Source organism: Rhynchophorus ferrugineus, unplaced genomic scaffold, assembly GCF_030347505.1.
Source record: "Rhynchophorus ferrugineus isolate W39M unplaced genomic scaffold, kcgeb_rfMv2 rfM2, whole genome shotgun sequence".
Taxonomy (NCBI): domain Eukaryota; kingdom Metazoa; phylum Arthropoda; class Insecta; order Coleoptera; family Curculionidae; genus Rhynchophorus; species Rhynchophorus ferrugineus.
The window spans coordinates 13,326,521-13,341,309 of record NW_027472581.1 but is presented as its reverse complement, the minus strand read 5'-3'; the positions used below and the strand labels follow the sequence as shown (position 1 = coordinate 13,341,309).

General features: G+C 31.1%; 1 protein-coding gene across 4 annotated transcripts in view; it reads right to left on the bottom strand.

Annotated features, from left to right (window-relative positions):
* LOC143191833 (uncharacterized) overlaps window positions 1-14,789 on the bottom strand; it is a 401,964-nt gene that overhangs the window by 373,093 nt on the left and 14,082 nt on the right. The window contains exon 1 of one of the 4 annotated variants that reach the window (XM_076397256.1): window positions 6,327-6,571. The exons of 2 other annotated variants lie outside the window; for them this stretch is intronic. The gene's annotated coding sequence lies outside the window, so the exon portion shown is untranslated. Of the gene's footprint in view, window positions 1-6,326; window positions 6,572-14,789 lie in introns of those variants that run through there. One more of the 4 variants, XM_076397255.1, reaches the window with a different exon arrangement.

The following is a 14,789-nucleotide window of genomic DNA, read 5'->3' as shown; positions in this document are numbered from 1 at the left end:
AATGTGTTTATTACAAATATGTAATATACTTTATTCACTTCTTTACCGTTAATATTTTTAAAAAAAATTTAACTGCTAGTGCAAAAACTTCTTCAAATCTTTTGGAATCGATGCAATTTTTGAAACCTTTGGAACCTAATTTTAGTCAAAACTTCAGGAAAAAAGTTTTGACAAACAAAAGGCTTGGACCAAAATCGTGAAAGTTTATCAAAAAAGTATTATCTATTATACCAGCCCAAAGTATTACCTATTATGCCAGTAAAAAGTATCTTACTATTTATCATTGTATCAGTGGATTGTTCCCAACACTAATTATTTTATATAATAATTATTATAATTACTATTTTTATTATAAGCATAGCGAATAAAACAAGTAACATGTTAAAGCCGGCAACATCTACATGTTGGACGAAACATTTCGCCAAAATTATCGATATTATCTGATTTATCGATATTTTTTAGAAATATCGATATACTTAAATTCGATTTTATATCGTTTCATCGAATTCTTATATACTACCGTACAACTGATTGAACGACCGAATACTTTAGTAATATAACATACAGGGCTTTTACTAAATTCATTAGAAATTATAATTCAAACCAGAAATAGAGTAGAAAGCGTACTGATTACGAGATAATTCACTTACCGATCACGAAAATATCTATTTTTTCTTTCTCCTATTCATGGTGATTATGTCACGTTGACGTATCAGTTGCGAATATGTTATTAATGTAACAGTAACATTAATAACAAATCACATCATCGACCAAATTTGTTTACTGTCATATTTTGAAAATATCGGTATGATGACATTACTAAGACCGTTCCACTCCTTTCATTTTAGTTGTTGAAAATTGAAAATACATTTTACGTATTGTAACGATGGCATCACTCTAATAAATTAAGAGTCATGGTGAATTAATTAATTATATGTTTTTTTTTAATTCAACGCCTACTGACATCAGAATATTACAGTCAACATTAAAACATTTCAATTACCGAGTAAATTGTTTTAAGTACTATTTTAGTATTAAAGGTTATACCGAAATCGAACTACGGAATAATGGTAATATATTTAACACAGTTATTCTTCGAAGGTTCAAAAATAAGGTGTTGTGTGTCACTACCAATAATAAAGTGAATAAAACAGTTACATTAAAATAGATTTGTTTTGTTCCCAATTTAATCTTGTGTTTGTATTACAATGGACAGCCCAAGCAAAAGTGCTGCCCGTATGAGGAAAATAGACACTGAAGCTCGCTATCTAGTCCAAGTGATTTGATAAATGTTCCAACTAAACTAGAAAAAAAGTTATTGTCCCCACCGGGAATCCAACCCGCGATCTCCGTTTGGGAGCCAAACGCTTTAACTGTTACAGGATAAAGGGGGCTGTGTATAATATTTCTACGAGGCCTATATATACTATAGTTTGTGCTTAAAAAGCAATCTGATCGGCTTTTGCACTGAACGACTTCCGATTTTCCATCACATCGCTTCAGCGATAACATTATACCTAAATATCTTATTATTATAGATAAAAAATATGGGAAAACATACGTGCCTGAGCTTTTAGCTCGATTTCCTTCCCTTCCCCCAAAAAGAATTTTGAAAATCGGCCCACAATTGACGGAGAAATCGGCGAACATACAATAAAAAAAGTCCTTTTTCGAAGTGGATTAAAAAGACGATATCATCTTAGTATCATGCCAAAAACAACGAATGATAATGTCTAATTTAATGTACAGATATTGTTCTAGAATACGATTTATGTTATAGTTCATACAAGATATTATTTACTGAAGTAATTTTCTATGTCTCATTAGTATAATGTTATTATAATAAGAGTAATATTTTATAATGTTTCTAATACCTACATAAGCAACTGATGGAAAAGAATGAGAAAATATCATATAACCCAAGCTCAAAATTCTTGGAAATACCTTTGTTTTAATCTATACGAATCTGATTAAAGTTGACTATAAATACTATAAATAGTCTTGTAAAATAGCTACTTCTTCAAGTAAAAAATATATTTAGTATGTATAAATTAATGTTTATATCCAGAAATGGAGTTTTTAATATAATATATACTTTATATATATATATATATATATATATATATATATATATATACTGTACTGGTTAGTCGGAAGACACTCTTAACTTGTTCTAAAATCAAAAAGATTGATTTATCAGTGAATCATAAAGCCAATTTGGACTTATGGGATACAAAATAAGGTTGCACAAAAACATTAAACCCACTAGTACTCCAACGATGTCAAAACAAAGTTCTTGGAGTATTTACCAATGCTTATAAACAACGAGGAACTACACGAAGCCTTCGAAATCTAAGACTTTAAACAAAGTTACTAAGGTTTAATCAGAAGAAAAACCAAACCTTATGGACTTGTATAATGGATAAGTATTAAATATTAGTGTTCTAATTTAAACAGCAATAATAAATAAATTTTATTAAGCCTATTTAATATAAAATGTAATAAGAAAAAAAAAATTTCGAAAACCAATATTGTTTTTTAAAATTAAGACACACTATGTTCCCATAAATTATGAAAAATTGGAAAAAACAAATAAGGAATTAAAACTAAATGACACAACATTAGTTCATCCAGTTATTCTAAGGTGAATGGGTCATTAAATAATCTTACCGCATATCTAACATAGAATAAATTCGTTATGTAGACTTCTAGCACAACTAAATAATACCGCAATATTTTAAAACCATATCTACTATGGACAAGCTCATAAAATAAATTACGGTTGTTTCACATATCTTTACTATCTTGAAATATTTCATAAAATACGAAATATTAACATTACACAGTTAAGGTTAAATAGATATAAAATATAAATCATAATCTACATAACATAGATACAAATTGGAAAATGATTTTGGAACATATGTTTTGATATTTCAAAAGTTTCTCGTTCATAAAACAATCTGTCAAATGTGCCAAAAACTCAACGGCAGTTACGAACACAAAATATGTTTTGTATATATATTATACAGCGTGAATGATACAGATCTGATGTTTTAGAAAATATATAGTGTGTTTATTTCTATATGCGATGAGTGAAATGTTTAGAATTAAGGGATTTAAGTTAAAAATTTTATTTCCATGCCATTATATTCTTCCCAAAGTCCATTTCTGCCCTCCTATCGTAATGTTTCATTCAATTTGCAATTTCGAGCTTCGAGTGAAGAGACTCACTCAAAACTAAGCTTTCATGTTAATACCAAACTATTGCAAATCTTGGATAACAATAGAGCAGGACACAAGACTGAAAAGATTCAAATAATTTGATTTTCTAGAGCATTATTGCTATAGAGACTAGGTATAATAATCAACAGTGTGAAGAGACTCACTCAAAACTAAGCTTTATTAATATATATATATATATATATATATATATATATATATATATATATATATATATATGTATATATATATATATATATATATATATATATATATATATATATATATGTATATATATATATATATATATATATATATATATATATGTATATATATATATATATATATATATATATATATATATAAGTAATAATAATTAATGATAAACAAATATCATAATCATTAATAAAAATCAATCTATAATAAAGATGTACTATTAATTATGTTAGGTCCATAAAAAGTAATTTTGGGTTAAATAATTGTGAAAAATGTTGTTCATTGATAAAAAACCAATCCACAATAAATATATAAACCTTTCCGAATTTTTCGACTCATAAAACGGAATTATCTGTCATCAAATTCGAAACGTTAAAAATATTTTTATAAACAAAATATAATCAAATGAAAAGTATTTTCTTTTGTATATATTTTAATAATGTTGATATCAACAATACAAAATATCATACATTTAAAAACATATTTTCTATATAGGCAATTTACACCTACCTCAAAAAACCTACAATTGTGATAACCTAGTATCTTCTATCTATACAAATAAAAGGGAATCGCCAAAATGTGTGCTACTCATGCTATGACAGAGAAGAGAGTTAATAAAACATTGACAGATCTATGCAGACTTTTTTTTTAATTGGTTTAAGTCAAAATAGTGACAAACATTTCATCAACTAAATTAATATACTCAGTCAAAAGCAAACAAAGAGGAAGAGACATACAAGGACAGTTATGAAAAAACAATTAAAACAAGCTAAACTAAGGTAAGTCATTCTAAACTACATAGAAAAGTTAATTACTATTCAAATGATAAAATTGTAAGTATATAGTTGCCGTGCATTTCGTGTCGTGATATAAAATAGAAAGACGTACATTTTGGAAAGGTGCTGTAGTAGAGGTCAAATTTCTACTATTGAGCCGTGCCTTGAACCTTTGAATTATCTCTATATCCATCAGAATCTGCTCTCAGAACATTTTCTACATACGATTTCGTAAATATAGTAAATGTTTTCAAATTACGTCTCTCGAAAAGAAGTAAATACTTTAAATTCCAAGTTTCTAATCAAGGAGTAATACTTTATTGACGTTACACCTGGCCAAACAGGCATCAACTGTCACTATGTAATCAGTTATATAACATTAAAAGTTTAAATTTATATTTATTATTGTTTTGAAGCTAGTATTTAATAATGTACAATATTTAAGAAGCTAACAAATATAGAGATTGGATACTATTTTCATACAAAATATCGATTCATAACATGTATAAAACACTTCTTCACAAATATCAGGAATGCGGTAATAAATGCAAAGCAAAGTCAATTTGAAAATATTTCTTATTTATATACTAAAGATAATTGAAATAATAATATACAAACAGTGTATTTAATAAAATAAAACATTCGAAACGCTTATTCATTGATTAAAATAAATCACAAACACATACCGCAATACAAAACGATATCGATCCATAAAACATTAAATTTATCCGTCAAAGAATTTTCAAAATCACAGAAAAAATTAAAAAACTTAAAGAAAAGTTATTAAAATTAAAACAAGCTAATAAAAAATATTATCAAAATCATACTGAAGGACCTAGAGAAGCTGCAAGAAGATGCACTTTATAGAGTTATCATGAAGTACATTAGAGAAGCTCTTAGAAAATAGAGTAAAACTTATCCTGAATTACATAGTAAAGTTATTGACTATTCAAGTGATTTAGAAAGGTGCAGTAGTGGTGGTCAAGCTTCTATTATTGAGTCATGTCCTGAACCTTTGAATTATCTCTATATCCATCAGGAAAATATCGATTCATAACATGTATAAAACACTTCTAAATATCAGGAACGCGGTAATAAATGCAAAGCAAAGTCAATTTGAAAATATTTCTTATTTATATACTAAAGATAATTAAAATAATAATATACAAACAGTGTATTTAATAAAATAAAACATTCGAAACGCTTATTCATTGATTAAAATAAATCACAAACACATACTGCAATACTTCAAAACGATATCGATCCATAAAACGTTAAATTTATCCGTCAAAGAATTTTCAAAATCACAGAAAAAATTAAAAAACTTAAGGAAAAGTTATTAAAATTAAAACAAGCTAATAAAAAATATTATCAAAATCATACTGAAGGACCTAGAGAAGCTGCAAGAAGATGCACTTTATAGAGTGATCATGAAGTACATTAGAGAAGCTCTTAGAAAATGAACTAAAAGTTATCCTGAATTACATAGTAAAGTTATTGACTATTCAAGTGATTTAGAAAAGTTGCAGTAGTGGTGGCTAAGCTTCTATTGTTGAGTCGTGTCTTGAACCTTTGAATTATCTTGGTATCCATCAGGATCTACTCATAGAACATTTTCTGTGTATGATCCGTAAATACAGTAAATGTTTCGAAATGACGTCTCTCGGAGTAAAAGAAATAAATACTTAAATATGTATATTTAAGAAACCTTATGCGTTGACAACAAAAACTATGCAGATTGGAAACTATCTTCATACGAAATATAAGTTGATAACAAAGGTGTAGTACTTGATGAAATATGAGAAATACGATAATAAACATAAAATAACATACTTTATCACAGCCTAGATTATGAATATGAAATAATAATATATAAACAGTATATTTAATGAAATAAAACATTCAAAACGCTTATTCATTGATAAAAATAAATCAATAACAAATACTGCAATACTTTGAAAAGTTATTGATTCATAAAACGTTAAATTCGTCCGTCAAAAAATTCCAAACGTCAAAAACATTAAAAAAATCGCACGAGCACCAATAATTACTTCACCTCGCCGTCGAAAAACGGATTAAAACGATAATTGCTTAACATCCTGAATTACTCACTCGACTATCGAAGTATTCAGGGCCGACGTAAGATCCCCGGAGTTGATCCCGCACGTGCCACTGACCTATCAACACAGATCCCGCGGAAAATACGAAGAAAACGCCGGATTATTCCGTCGCAAAACATTAGCGATCGCGATCACATTTAAACTGAGTTTGTTTACGTTAAAAACTTTTATTTCGCCACGGTCTGTCAGTGTGTTACGAAAAGCGCCTCCTATTTTAGCAGCCTTCACCTGCGTATTGTTCGGACGCGCCGACAATTCGGTCGGCGGTGGACTTTTTAAATATTTTAATTGGCGGGACAAAGGTTATACCCAGAAAATTGGCGAAGACGTACGTAGGTACGCGCCTCGATCGCTGATGTCTGGTCTGGTGGTTTCGATAAAATGGGACACGGTCTTGCGTGCGTTTTATTTAAATTAGTGGAAATACATTATTAATTTGCTTAACCTTATCATGGTGGGTACAGACCTGAGCACTCGGGGAGAATTTCGTGGGAAAATTGAAAATGCGCATGAGCAGAATTGAATTCGGCCAACTTTCGTGACGAACAGGTTCAGGGGTGTGCAACTGCAATGGTAAGTAGTGGGGCAAAGTTTCGCTTAGTCCAATCATTGGCGGCGCTGACAACGCGAATATGATTGGTTAGTTTAAAATAGTTATGTAGAAACCTGTAAGGAAAATACTTTGCTTTGATTGGTCTGCCATTTCGCCTGATTATTTTGTGACGTCACATTTATTGGCCAATAGTATTTAAATAAAAATCAAATTTAAATTTTAAAATTAATTTATTAAAATAAAATCCTATACAAATATACATAAGTGTAAATAATATAAATATATATAAACAAAAATGCAAAAAAAATTATGAACTCTATTCTAGGCAATATTAAAATATCTATAATTCTTCTATAACGCCTTCCCATAAATATTTAGTGCCATCAATTTTATGGGATCTATTAGAGTTCTAACTTATCTTGATCTATTGAAGGTAAACTTTAAATCCTTCCCTGTTGATATTGCATTAACTTAATTAAACCAAAAATACAATCACACCTCATAATAACTTAAAATTTCGTCTTGAAAATCATTATGGATTGGACAGTTGAAACACTAAAAATGTATGTGCTTTTTAAAGATATTTAGATTTTAGAGTATTTAATCTGTGGAACTACTTAATATAGAATATAGATAAATATTGCATGTTGTCTCTTTTTCAGAAGTTTTGTTAAATAGCCTGAAATAAGACTAAAATACAATATTAGACTCGTTTTCCTCAGAGCAAGATTCTCTGGAACTGAAAATATAGACTCAACTGGTGATTTAACAACTTCAAGTGGTACTAGATCTCCCGTTAAAAAAGAATATAAGTTATCTAACATGTTCATCTTCTTCACAATTTTCTCCGGGAGAATGATGTGAAAAAATTGAAGTGATGAGCCCTTTTAAAAATTTCTCGAACATACTAGGGGAAGGATGCTGTTTCTACCTCCATGACCTAATAGATCCAACAAAATTCTTTAAGCAATCTTCGTTAAGATTTGTTAAACTTTGTAAATTTAGACAAAATAGATTTATTTAAGGTAATGAATCCCCTAAAAGTAGCAATTAAATTTATTCTTAAGACTTCTTTATGTAGAGACATTACACTGACAGCATACGAACAACTTGGTAGATTAATTGAATTTTATTACTACTAACATCTTCATAAGGTTTTGAATTTCTGTAAACAAACAATATATAAACAGACATGTAGTAGATACATACTTTTATATGTACCTGATAAAACCAATGATGGATATGCATTTACCCTAATACCTGTTCGTGAAGGAAGGGTAATTCTATTTTTTTCACTAAAATGTCCATAACAAACACCATGACGTTGATATATTTGCATTGTGGTTTATCCAGGTAACTTACTACTATTTACTTGATCAACCCATTTTTGGAAAGGAGCGAGATCATTCTTTGGGAGACGATGTCTAATTTCCGTAGTAGAATTTTACTCCGGTACACTACATCTTTTACTACACTGACGCATTGTCATCAATTTTTATATTATTACTTCATAATAATTAATGTAAAACAGAAAATATGCACAACGTAAAACGAAAATTTCGTGATCTAAACAAAAACCATAACCTACAAACAACAGACATAAAAATGGACGCCCATAGAAAATGCTGATTTCACACAATTTGATCGACCAATCACATTTCATGTTAGTGGCGGCATCAGGAATTTAATCTAGCCAATCACCATTTGCGATCGCAGCGCTACAGTTGATTGAACTAAACAAAACATTTCCCCAAGGTCGCCTATACCGTGAAATTTCTATTTTTTCTATGAACAGGTTTCAAAATTGGTTGGTTCAAAGTCGTAGTGCGCATGAACTTTGCTGTGTTCGCCACATGACTTTCAGCGCTTGCGAACGACTAGAACGCAGTTCCAGCAGCCGCGGATCTGGCCAACAAATTTGAGAGAACATGGGAAAAATTGGTGATAATATGAATGATATATGAACAAAATATACAGACTTTTCAATGTTTGGTGGACATATGTTTTGGTTTCGAAAAAATAACCCTGTTTTTCCTTGTAATTTAATTATTACTATAAAGATGTCTTTGAATAATAAATATGTGTTTTATATCTATTAATGATTAATAATAATACACATAATTATATAAAAACCTCATTAAAAATACGAAATATTAATATATTTATATTTTACTTATAGGACTCTTATTATGATATCTGAAATAACATTTAACTTTGATTTCTATTTTGAAAACGGTAATTGCAAAAAAAAACGTGTCAAAATAACGAATTGTTTTTCTTATCTTTCATTGAAGGGAATTATATTTATTGATAATGTCCTTAGTATAAAATTTGTGAAATAATATGGAAAAGTATTTCACAACTGGTGAGGGAAAAGATGTTTAATCATAATCCCATATAAAGTAATTATTAACAACATGAAAGTATTAAGTTTACCAACCAATTTTATTTAATTCATAGAACAATACGAACATTTTTAAATGTGACGAACACATCAACATGTAAAAATAACCACCCATTAAATGCACTATACTCAACAATCGCCTAATCTTCGCCCTAAAATATAAAGTAAAACTCATTAAACGCAGTAGCTTTAGAGAAAAGAGTCACTTAAACATGTTATTCTTTACACAGTAGATATATCACTAGTTTCAACGTGTCACTCCATCATTTTTTTCAAGATATGTCTCAAATATTATTGTTAGCAAGTTTATTTTTTGCTTTATAATTTGCAAAGATACTAGCATAATATCCGCTTATAAGGACTGTGGCACTTCCATCCAAATCATCTTGCACCTGTCAAATTTTATTTTTTTATACTTAGCCATTGTCGCTGAAATAATTTAAACGCAGTTAACAAATATTTCACCTTCAAAACAGTAATAAAATAAATATAAAATACATCATCCAGTAAATACCTGTGTAAATCCAAATTCATACCTGTTTATATAATTTCTGTACTTATCATTGACGGATGAATTGCCTGATGACTCCATTTATACATTTTGTGCCACCAAATAAAGGTAATACTCTTAATTTAATGTTTTATTATGTTTACCTCATAGTGAAATTTACACATAATTTACACAAACTTATACATTATTTTCTCTTGTGACCGGATATATCTTCTGGTGATTTTGGATCATTTTGTCATCATTACAGAATTGTAAATGTTTGAAATATCTTCACGAATCTATAAATAGAATACTAAAGCCGTATAAAGATAAGAGTTTTATGTTATATTCTTACCATAAACTCCAAACGAAGACGGTACATATTATTTTAGCAATAAACATTTATTTTGAGAAAAAGAACACTACACGTAAAAAGAATACAGGATTCCGAACCAAACGATGAAAACCGTCAACTGATTTTTGGAGACCGAGACTTTCGGAGAAGAACCGAACGCCCCACGAAGTGATTTCGATCACCGCGAACGGAGATATTTTCGCCGAATCCATGCCGAATTTCGCGCAAGTGTTCACGCAGACCCCGAACGTTCGCTTCGTTCAACTCTGTACTTACCATTATATATGAAAATTAAAATAATGTCGTTAAATGACGTTAAATTTAATACTAAAATGTCTTTTAGGTGAATTTTAAAATTCGCTACAAATGTAGTCATAAACGGATTGGTTGGCGCAGTGGTAAAGGCGACAGGATGGTCCTTCCACTGTTGCGATAGTCGCGGGTTCGAATCCTGCTGGGGCATGGTAAATGATAAGGAAAATGCCAAACAGTTAAATGTGCGCGATGATAGTGAAGTGTGTTAGCCTACGCCTAAAACTGCCATAAAAGTTGATTAATAGGCACATTGAGTCAGATTTAATAATCTCTAGAATAATCTAGAATAGTTTTTAGAATAAGTTAGGATAGACTTTAAAATAAGTTAGAATAGTATCTATAATAAGATTTAGATTATAAGTTTCAAGTTTTCCAAAATAAGATCCTCAGAAGAATCTTGAACGCTCCATGGTTTATCAGAAATAATCAAACTCATAGGGAAACTGACACTCCAGAAATCAAGCACTTCATTTCTCAATCATTCCACAAACAACAACTCAGCTCAAGCTCTTCTGAAAACGCGCTTGTTCGCGAACTGGTAGACATGTTGGGAGCTTAGTACCGCGTCACCATTAACCTCCCCCCCTTTTCCAGGCTGAAACGACCTCATCCATCACTGCAGTCATAACTTTTACAAATTTACAAATTTACAACTATAGTCATAGACGGATTGGTTGGCGCAGTGGTAAAGGAGACAGGGTGGTCCTCCTACTGTTGCGATAGTCGCGGGTTCGAATCCTGCTGGGGCATAGTCGTAAATGATAAGGAAAATGCCAAATTGTTAAATGTGCGCGATGATAGTGAAGTGCGTTAGCCTACGCCTAAAACTGCCATAAAAGTTGATTAATAGGCACATAGAGTCAGATTTAATAATCTCTAGAATAAGCTAGAATAGTTTTTGGAATAAGTTAGGACAAACTTTAAAATAAGTTAGAATAGTATCTATAATAAGATTTATATCATAAGTTTCAAGTTTTCCAAAATAAGATACTCAAGAGAATCTTGAACGTTCCATGGCTTATCAGAAATAATCAAACTCATAGGGAAACTGACACTCCAGAAATCAAGCACTTCATATCTCAATCATTCCACAAACAACAACTCAACTCAAGCTCTTCTGAAAACGCGCTTGTTCGCGAAGTGGTAGACATGTTGGGGGCTTAGTACCGCGTCACCATTAACATCCCCCCCTTTTCCAGGCAAAAACGACCTCATCCATCACTGCAGTCATAACTTTTGCCCCCATACAACAGTAAGGCGTGTATTAACTCAAATTCGCAAATCAATAGAATCGCCGGGTCCTCGTGCCCAATAACGGCTACCCGATCAGCGGGTACCATATCCCCAAAATTAATGCAGTAGCAGTAGCGATCCACAGGGGTCAACTGTGAGGCGGTTTCGGTTTAGTGTATTGGTAAGCCCAGAGGCAGTCCCACATAACCCGGTCCAACTTGTCACTCCAGGACAAGTCTCCGCGACCAGGTATGCGTCATGTATTCCACCGCCTGGTTTTAGGCCAGAACAAAAAAAGTTAATACTCGGTATCTGATGGAAACAGGCTAGGTCAGCCAGATCAAACAACCAGACACGGTGACAATTTGTCTCATGTCCACAATTTGCAAACTTGCTAAAAAAACGTACTTGTTTCAATCTGTCTGAGATGCGTTTATCAAAACATGTAATTTTAATCTATTTAATTCGAAAAAATTAAATAACAACATTATGGTGAATGATAAAATCATATCGGATATTAAAGATAAAACCAATACAAAATTATTAGATAGCTTATAATATTACATAACTATAAAAGCGAACATAAAATCATACAAATGTCGTGAAAGGAAATATAGGCAACTAAATATCACTTTGATGGCTTCAAAACCGATATGTCTCAAAGCTCAAGGTATATCAGTTATTGTGGGAATAACAGAACACGAACAAAACCAATAAATTCGAAAAAATAACGCTGTCTCATTTAATATGCATTTATTAGAAAGGATTCGTTATTTTGGAATGTCTATCTGTCGGCAAATGTTACGAAAATAAAATGTGAACCTATATATATTATTTATGTCGTTATGTATTTATGTCAAAAGGGCTAAAGGTTATGACAGATGTATCCTATCGATCAAGAAAAGTAATTTAAAAAAAATATTTTGAGTAGTTTTTTTATTTCACTTTATTAGCTAAATACCTCGGCATCCATCTTTATGGTAGGTTAAATTGGAAACATCGTGTTAAACAAAAAGTAGAGCAACCTAGACTTGCAGCCAAGGAGCTATACTGGTTAGTCGGAAGATGCTCTTAATTTGATCTAAAATCAAAGAAGTTCATTTATCAGTCAATCTTAAAGCCAATTTGAACTTATGGGGTGAAAATATAGAGTTAGATTAAACATCATACCAACTAGTAATCCAACATAAGCAAAATAAAGTTCTACGATTAATTAGCAACGCTTATCGCTACATAACCAACGAAGACCTGCATGGTGACCTCGAATTCAAGTGGATCTACTTGATCCACGATTTCACCATAAAACATGAAATGAAGCTACTAAATCACCGCAAGGTGGAAGCAATAGAGCTACTGTACAATAGGCAGGAAATCAGAAAATCGAAGCGAAGCAAACCACACGAACTTTTTGGAAAATTTTTTTTTTATTCAACATAATTCCTTTCAAGGGTGATACACTGATTATAGCGACCCTCTAACTTTTCGATGTCATTTTTGTAGTACAATTTGTCCTTTGCTTCAAAATAGGCCTCAGTTCCGGCGATCACCTCTTCATTCGACGAACATTTCTTCCCAACGACCATTCTTTTGAGATGTGAGAACAGGAAATAGTCGCTGGGGCCCAGATTTGGAGAATACGGTAGATGAGGAAGCAATTTGAAGCCCAATTCATGGATTTTTGCCATCGTTTTCACTGACTTGTGACACGGTGGATGGTCTTGGTGAAGCAGCACCTTCTTTCTCTTCAAATGCGGCCGTTTTTCTGCGATTTCGTCCTTCAAACGGTCCAATAACGCTATGTAATAGTCGCTGTTTATGGTCCTTCCTTCTTCAAGGTAGCCTATGAAAATTATTCCATGCGCATCCCAAAATACAGACGCCATAACCTTCAAACACTGCTCCGAAACATCGAAAGTGAGCTCGCGCGGTACCCACTTTGCACATAGCTTTCTCATAAACAAATATTCGTGAATGACGTACGCGTTCAGTTAATATCTTTAAAGTGTCTATTATTTCAATCAATTTCAATTTACGGTCATTCGAAATCATTTTGTCGATTTTTTAAATGTTTTCGTCGGTAATAACCTCTTTTGGGCTTCCACTGCGTTCATCGTCTTCGGGGCTAATTTCACCACGTCTAAACTTAGCATACCAATCCTTGATGGTTGACTTTCCTGGGGAAGTGTCCGGAAACTCGGCATCAAGCCAAGTTTTTGCTTCAACTGTATTTTTTCCCTTCAAAAAGCAATATTTTATCAACTTGCGAAATTCCATTTTTTCACAATAACAAAAGTTGCTTCACTCAAAATGCTATAATTCACAAACTAATGATCTGACAGCTGTCCAATTTATACGCGCATCTCTTGAGGGTTAAATCCATATGTTTATTAAAAAAACATATGTATTTAATTCTAGTAGCGCCATCTATGTTTCTTAACTTTAGAAAAGTATATTCTTAATTTTAACTTAGGTATATAGTATATAATTTTATTTTAATTTGTTAATTGTTTTATTTGTTGTTTCCAATGTTTTAATAAGTTCTACAAAACGACAGTAATAAATTAAGATTGTGCAAGCATATCTAATGTAAGATATAGTTACAAAAAATAAATAAATAGTAAAAAATAAAATAATAACATAATAATAACATTAAAATATAACAAGAAGGTACCTTAATATTTTAATACAACAAGTATTTATTAAAAACTCAACATTCAAACCTGATTTCTTAACTTGCGATTGTCTTCATTCAACTAAATGTTAACGAAATGCAAATTATTCATAACACTATTCGATTATATAAATTTACCATTGCGAATTATCTGTATTTTATAAATTATTCAGTTTGACCTTTGGATATTTCAAATAATCAATTAGCCACGAGTACAATAAAAACATTTACCGTACAAAAGACACCCATTACCTCTTGTATCTCTAATCTAAATGGTCATTACTTATCTTAATTCGTTTTACCTGTTAGCGCCTGTCGATTTTCACCGCCTTCTTGACGCTTTTTTAACCAGAAGGTGATAGAGTAGGTAATTTTATAATGAGTGTAGATTTGATATTAACAATTTAGATAATGAAATTGTAAAGGTGACTGAC